This window comes from Triticum dicoccoides, chromosome 2B (assembly GCF_002162155.2).
Source record: "Triticum dicoccoides isolate Atlit2015 ecotype Zavitan chromosome 2B, WEW_v2.0, whole genome shotgun sequence".
NCBI classification, from domain to species: Eukaryota; Viridiplantae; Streptophyta; class Magnoliopsida; order Poales; family Poaceae; genus Triticum; species Triticum dicoccoides.
Window position 1 is genome coordinate 294872343 of NC_041383.1, and position 8524 is coordinate 294880866.

Consider the following 8524-nt stretch of genomic DNA (forward strand, 5'->3'; position numbering starts at 1 on the left):
TAAGAATAAACCATTGACCATCTGGGCATGACCATAAAACATATCTCTCATATAAATAGAACAACCATTATTCTCGGATTTAAATGAGTAGCCATCTCGTATTAAATGAGATCCAGATACAATTTTCATGCTCAAAGCTGGCACTAAATAACAATTATTTAGGTTTAAAACTAATCCCATAGGTAAATGTAGAGGTAGCGTGCCGACGGCGATCACATCGACCTTGGAACCATTCCCGACGCGCATCGTCACCTCGTCCTTTGACAGTCTCCGCTTATTCCGCAGCTCCTGCTTTGAGTTACAAATATGAGCAACCGCACCGGTATCAAATACCCAAGAGCTACTACGAGTACTGGTAAGGTACACATCAATTACATGTATATCACATATACCTTTGGTGTTGCTGGCCTTCTTGTTCGCTAAGTACTTGGGGCAGTTCCGCTTCCAGTGACCACTTCCCTTGCAATAAAAGCACTCAGTCTCAGGCTTGGGTCCATTCCTTGGCTTCTTCCCGGCAACTGGCTTACTGGGCGCGGCAACTCCCTTGCCGTCCTTCTTGAAGTTCTTCTTACCCTTGCCTTTCTTGAACTTAGTGGTTTTATTCACCATCAACACTTGATGTTCCTTTTTTATCTCTACCTCCGCTGATTTCAGCATTGAATATACCTCAGGAATGGTCTTTTCCATCCCCTGCATATTGAAGTTCATCACAAAGCTCTTGTAGTTTGCTGGAAGCGACTGAAGGATTCTGTCAATGACCGCGTCATCCGGGAGATTAACTCCTAGCTGAGTCAAGCGTTTGTGCAACCCAGACATCTTGAGTATGTGCTCACTGACAGAACTATTTTCCTCCATCTTACAGCTGAAGAACTTGTCGGAGACTTCATATCTCTCGACCCGGGCATGAGCTTGGAAAACCATTTTCAGCTCTTCGAACATCTCATATGCTCCATGTTGCTCAAAACGCTTTTGGAGCCCCGGTTCTAAGCTGTAAAGCATGCCGCACTGAACGAGGGAGTAATCATCAGCACGAGACTGCCAAGCGTTCATAACGTCTTGGTTCTCTGGGATTGGTGCTTCACCTAGCGGTGCTTCTAGGACATAATCTTTCTTGGCAGCTATGAGGATGATCCTCAGGTTCCGGACCTAGTCAGTATAGTTGCTGTCATCATCTTTCAGCTTGGTTTTCTCTAGGAACGCGTTGAAGTTGAGGGTAACATGGGTCATTTGATCTACAAGACATATTGTAAAGATTTTAGACTAAGTTCATGATAATTAAGTCCATTAATCAAATTATTCAATGAACTCCCACTCAGATTAGACATCCCTCTAGTCATCTAAGTGAAACATGATCCGAGTCAATTAGGCCGTGTCCGATCATCACGTGAGACAGGCTAGTCGACATCGATGAACATCTCCATGTTGATCGTATCTTCTATACGACTCATGCTCGACCTTTCGGTCCTCCGTGTTCTGAGGCCATGTCTGTACATGCTAGGCTCATCAAGTCAACCTAACTATGGCACCAGGCAGGTCGTGGATCTTGTACACTTGGTGCAGGTAGAGTTTGGCCACGGTTGCAACAGTGTACGGATGCGCGAGCGGCAGGAAGTATGCGAACTTGCCCCGATCGAATCCGACTGGGCGCCGATCATGGAGTTCACCGCAGCGGACGTCTCTCAACACTCACCTTTCGGCGACATCTTGAGTTCGCTAAAATACCTCTCATTATCAGGAGAGACCTGGCCAGATTGTGGTCAGGACGGCTGGGATGCGGACAACGAAGAAATTCAAGGCCCATCCACCACCCACTTGGTAGCCGGTGTCGACGATTTAACTGACAGGCTAGACTACGACTCCGAGGACATCGACGGTATGGACGACGATGCCGGGGACGACCAAGAACCAGCGCCTAACGGGCGCAGGAAAGCCACCCCATCCCACAACGTATGCATGGTGGACACACCAAAAGGAAGCGACAATAAGGAAAAACGGGACGTGGCGAAGGACAACTCCCCCAACAGACAAACAAAGCGGCGACGCAAGCGCCGCCGAAGACCGACATCGACAAAAACGGTACCCATATGGACCCGGCCCTAGAGCAGGGCGAAGCAGTGGACGACACACACGTCAACAAGCAGCCAGGCGGACATGAACCGGACAAGCAACCCATCCCCGGCGAAGATGATCTCACATCACCAGAGCATATGAATCTCCATAACAGGCTCGTCGCCACTGCAAGAAGTTTGAAGAAGCAAAAGCGGAAGCTCAAAACAGCGGAAGACACACTCAGAATGAGATGGAGCAAAGTACTCAACACCGCAGATAAATATGGCACTAGTCACCAGACAAAGAGCTACCCGAAGCGCAAGCTGTTGCCCGAATTTGACAAGGAGGCCTTCGAGCCCCCGCAGTCATAAAAAAAAGGGGCCGCCTGGCCGGATAGATGACCAGATGACAGGCCAAGAGCAACACGGGGCGCCACACACAAGCCGGCACATGATCAGCATAAAGATCTTCAGAAAAAGGATAACCCGGCCAGGTCTATCTATGGGCCAAAAAAGAAGACTCCAGGAAGTAACACAACCAGCCGAGCATTTGAAGACAACGGCACACCCAAATACAGGGGCGCCGCACACCCACTATGTTTTACCGACGAGGTACTGGATCATGGATTTCCAGCGGGATTTAAACCCATAAACATAGAGGCATACGACGGAACAACAGACCCCGGAGTCTGGATTGAGGATTATATCCTACACATACACATGGCAAGAGGAGACGATCTCCATGCCATAAAATACCTTCCCCTCAAGCTCAAAGGGCCGGCACGGCATTGGCTTAAAAGCCTCCCAGAAAATACGATTGGGAGTTGGGAAGAGCTTGAGGATGCGTTTCGAGCAAATTTTCAAGGGACTTATGTCCGGCCTCCGGATGCAGATGATTTAAGTCACATAACTCAACAGCCCGAAGAATCAGCACGCAAATTCTGGAACAGGTTCCTCACTAAAAAGAACCAAATAGTCGACTGTCCGGACGCTGAAGCCTTAGCAGCCTTCAAACACAACGTCCGAGACGAATGGCTCGCCAGACACCTCGGCCAGGAAAAACCAAGAATAATGGCCGCACTAACAAGTCTCATGACCCGCTTTTGCGCAGGGGAAGACAGCTGGTTGGCTAGATGCAGCACCAGTGACCCGAGTACATCCGAAATCAGGGATGGAAAAGGGAAATCACGACGCAAAAAAGATCAGCGCCGGAATAAGGAGAATGGCCCAAATAGTACAGCGGTCAACGCCGGATTCAAAAGCTCTCGACCGAACAACAAAAAACTGCCCTTAAAGGATAACAGTGACGAGCTATCCAACCTCAACAAGATCCTAGATAGACTGTGTCAAATACACGGTACCTCCGGGAAGCGTGCAAACCATACCCACAGAGATTGTTGGGTCTTCAAGCAGTCCGGCCGACTTAATGCCGAACACAAAGGGCTCGACACACCAAGCGAAAGTGACGAAACCCAAAAGCAGCGCTCCGGAAACCAAAAGACTTTCCCATTAGAAGTCAAAACAGTGAACTCACTTCACGTGATAACACGCAGCGCGGCCCCTGCTATACCAGGACACCGTCCGCAGACTGGGGATAGAACCCACCAAAATTCGCTATAGCAAGCACTTCCTTCAAAGGAGTGACGCCAGGCCTTTTCAGCCAATTTTACAGGCTCTGTACCACTAGAGGTCGTGTTCGTTCATCCGACAACCTCCGTCGCGAAAAGCTCACCCTCCATCGCCCCATTTAGCAGTAGCCCTTAAGCCCTACTGGGGCGTGCAGCTTTCGCCCGCTTTAATGCAATACCACATTACGCGTCTCTTACGCTTAAAAATGCCCGGTCCACGTGGCATATTCTTAAAACTCCAGGTGTCTCTCGACCACGGAGAATGTGCAGCTGCCTAGACAACCACACATTATTCCGACCTTGCAGGTCAAAGCCCCTAAAAACAGGACATTTAGACCTCGGACATGGTTAGACGAGTCCGGCGTAACTTAACAAGGGGCTTCCCAGCCGCATACCCCTTTTTTAGGGGGCCGCGCGCATAAATGATGAAAGCTAATAAACTCAACTTTCTTCATCTTCCAAATTATACTTTATTTTGATACACTTTTTGCACGATATTTCTTAGAAACTAAGTCCTTCTCTTTTACAGATGAAGCACGTGCTACACCCGTCCAGGACACAGCACAACGGAGACACAGGCGCAGACGTGCAGTAGGGACCCGTTGCAAGGATTCTTTTCAGATTAAGACCCTGCGTAAACCTTTCTCACTGTCTCTTGTTGATACACATCCCTCGGTTTCCTACCAGAGCCGAGGAGGAGGCTGGCGTTTTGGCATCGGTCGCGTCAGAAGTTCCCGCCTGTACCTGGACACTAGGGGCTTAGGGATTTATTCTGCCCGATATCATAAAGACCGAACACCTCAGGGAGTGTTCGGCGTCTCGAGTTAGGCCTTATATGCATCAGCTCCGAATCATGTCTTTGGTCAAATGTTGGGTTTGCCCGGCTCCTGTGTTTTGCTGCCTTACGTTCCGTATCATCGGCTAACGCGGCACCAGGAGAACTACTGTGATTGTGCCCCGGTTCGGCCGGGAGAGCACCTCAGTACAAAAAGCCGAAAACTGACTGTCATGATATAGCGAGAGACTGGTCAACCACTCGATCGACCATTGGAATGTTTAGAATTCCTCCGCTTTGACGAAGGACCGCTTCTCGGTCAGGCACATACGCGCCCCAAGTTCGGAGAAGCGCGGTGCCATCAGGGGCTATATAGTAGCCCCACATTCGAGCTCCTATGGCTAAGTGAAAGTGATAAAGCATTATAGTCCGGTTGCCTAGTTTGCTATGCTATCACCTCCTTAAAAGGACCAAGACGTTGGATTAAGTGTGAAAAAGCATTTTTCTTTTTGCAAACACCCCCGCACCATGTGCGTGGGGGCTGAAGCCAAAGACTGCCATCTTTCAGATTATACATACATATACGGCTGCATAGGAGATAGTTCAATACTTGAACACACAAGTATAAAAAGTCATTGCATTATAAACATGATCTTAGAAATCATACATGTCATTCAAACATAACATCTTTCGAGCACTGCGACTCTATTATACGAGCGCCCTGCAGGACTTCCTCAATGTAATGCTCGGTGGGGAATCGGCTTTTGTCCGAACCCCGGGATGCAACAGCGGTGGCATCCATCTCCGCCCAGTATGTTTTACCACGGGCGAGAGCCATCCGCGCACCTTCTATGCATGTCGACCGCTTCATCGCCTTAATATGCGGCACTGCCCCAAGGAATTGCTGCAACAAGCCAAAATAACTCTTCGGCTTGGGCCTTTTCGGCCACAGATGAGTTACCACATCCGTCATGGCCAGTCCGAACAATCTATTCAGCTCAGCCCACTCAACCAGACGATCACTCAACGGAAGTGGACGCTCTGGACTATGGAATTGAGACCAGAAAAGCTCTTCCATTTCATGATCCTCCTGGCTTCGACAGTGCACGACTGCATCAGCCACACTCGCCGCCAAGTCCAGATAAGGATCCTCCGCACCGTACAATCGGCCTAGCTGAGCATACTTCAGATCCGTGAACTTCCTACGCAGCATAAAGGGCTTTCCAGCCACAATGTCTCTGACCTGACGCAGTTCCTCCTTCATAGCCCGCATCGCACTACGGGCATCCTTGGCCTCGGCATCGGCCTTCTTCAGGTCCTCTTGCTCCGCTCGGCGTTCTCCTTCAAGAACTTCCAGGCGGTCGGTAGCAACTCTTAATTTCATGGCCATTCCAGCCATCTCCTCCCTGCTTCGGCAGTGAGCAGCCTTCTCGGCTTCTAGCCCTTCCGCTGCCTTCAAAGCAGCCGCCTCACTTTTTCTGGCTTACTCCTTGGCCCGAGCAAGTTCTGCTCGAAGGTCCTCCACAGCAGCAGCACCATCTGCATCTAAGCATACAATTTGTAAGGAATGGGCGTCAGCTCCCTTACTAACGAACCGCGGGGCAACCACATACCTTGTGACTCATCAAGTCGTCTATTGACCAGCGAGATGTCCGCATCTGCAGTGTCGAGTTGCTTCTTCAGCTCGGCAAATTCATCAGTCCGGCTGGCCACCGAACGTTCCGCCACCTGCATGGGAAAGGCGACAGTTAATAACCGAGATTACGATCCTAGGCACGCTGTCGTTATTCGACAGCATACCAAGTCTCGGGGGCTACTATCTATACAGGGCGCACTTCATGTGCAAAACTGTCAACAGGTATGTCATTTTTTGCGTACCTCAAATCCCGTCAGTAAACTTCCGACCGCCTCATACAACCCGGTTTCAGCGGACGAGATCCTCTCAATCACATCACCCATTAATGTGCGGTGATCTTCTGAGATGGACGCCCTCTTAAGCAAATCCTGCAGCTCCACCGGCCGTACTCCAATGGGCGCCGAACTCTCCGGTCCCGCCGGATTCGAGGAGACCCTCCGCGACGACACCTCAGAGTCGTCCGCCCCGCACGACGGAGCGGCAGATGAAGGCGTTTCACTTTCCATCATCTCCGGACGAAGGTCTCCCAAAGATGAGCTGTGCTGAGATGGGCTGGGATCCGAACTACAAGGTAAAAACTTCGTTACCTTTAGACATTAAGCAGGGGTGTATGATAATTATAAAATCCCCCTTTTCACTTACGGCTCGTTAGAGGGTTGATTCCTCCGAGGAGACAGTACGGCCGGGGCGCTTTCTGGTGCAGGACCTTCCGGTACAGATTTCTTTCCCTGTTTTGAGGCCTTGGCCTCCGGGTCTTCGGAAGTGTTCCTCTTCTCCCCCTGGAAGGAGGGACTCTCGGTTCCTCCCTTACTAAACGCCTCCTTGGCAGAGGTGACAGTTTCCCCGTGCCCCCCTTCGCCCTCATTCGAAGGTGCAACCTCCAACATTTTGATTAACACGGGATCCTGCGTGGTCTCAGGGAGGGGGGCCGGACACCATATCAGTTTTGCTTGCGCTATCCACTCCTGTCCAGGGATAGCTGGTTAAAAGGCAAGCTCACGATAAATAAATGGATGGTGTGTCCAGACACAGGGCTACTTACTTGAGTATCCGGGCGATTGCAGCTTAGGCCAATGTCCTCGGTCAATTCCGGATGCGTCTCTTGCGATCCGAAGAACAGTTTATACATCTCCATGGGAGTCAAACCCATGAAGTGTTGAAGAGCTCGCGGCCCCTCCGGATTAAATTCCCACAGGCGGAGGGGGCGACGTTTGCAGGGCAGTAGGCGCCGGATCAACATGACCTGCACTACTGCGACCAGATTGATCTCCCTTTCTTGGAGGCCTCGAATCCGGTCCTGCAGCAGGGGGACGTCTTTGGGCGGCCCCCATTCACGCCCCTTGTCGACCCATGATGTCAGCTGCTGTGGAGGGCCCGAGCGAAAGACGGGCGGCGGCTTCTGCCTGCTGCCCCGAGGAGCGGTGATATAAAACCACTCATGTTGCCACAAGCTGAGCTCCTCTTGGAAAGAGCCCTTGGGCTATGGAGCTTCGGCCCTCTTGCTTATAACCGCCCCGCCGCACTCTGCCTGACGCCCCTCAATCATCTTCGGCTCCACGTTGAAGGTTTTGAGCCATAAGCCGAAGTGAGGGGTAGTGCGGAGGAAGGCTTCACAGACGACAATGAATGATGAGATATGGAGGATGGACTCCAGAGCCAGGTCATGGAATTCTAGCCCCTAGTAAAACATGAGCCCCCTCATGAAGGGATCCGTTGGGAAGCCTAAACCCCGACGGAAGTGAGACGTGAACACGATGATCTCGCCAGGCTCGGGAGTTGGGATAACTTGCCCTCGGGCAGGCAGCCTATGCGAAATCTCGTAGGTTAAATACCTGGCATCTCTCAGCTTTAGCACGTCCTCCTCCGTGACGGAGGAGGGCATCCACCGGCCTCGTAGATCAGGACCGGACATTGTCGAGGATCGAAGGTACCTGAATTCGGAGCCCTGGGTGTTGAACTCAGGGAGAAGGGCGGATTCGATAGAGGATTGAATAAAAAGAACGGGCCTTGGTCTCATTATAAAGAGGAAGAATAGCAAGAGCCGTCCCCATGGCCGTTTGGAACCCGCCTTCGATGGAGGGGGCATGGCAACGGGCGCGGTTGGGTTACCCACGTCCGTATTGATGGGAATCCCGGAATAAGGGGAACACGATCTCTGCTTCGACAGGCATGCCAAGGAAACCGCCTCGCTAAACGCGCTGAGGTGGAACAATAGAAACAATTCGAGTAAAGGCTTGGAAGTGGTGTGACGTTACGCCACAGAATACGTCAGCAGATTGATCTTGTGTATATTATTCTCTCTACGGTGGTATGTGGAATTTATTTTTGCAGAGCCGGACACTATCCTGGTGTTCACAATCTTCTATAAATTATTCGGAGGAGGAACCCGTCTTGCAATGCCGAAGACAATATGCGCGTCGGACTCGTCGTCATTGAA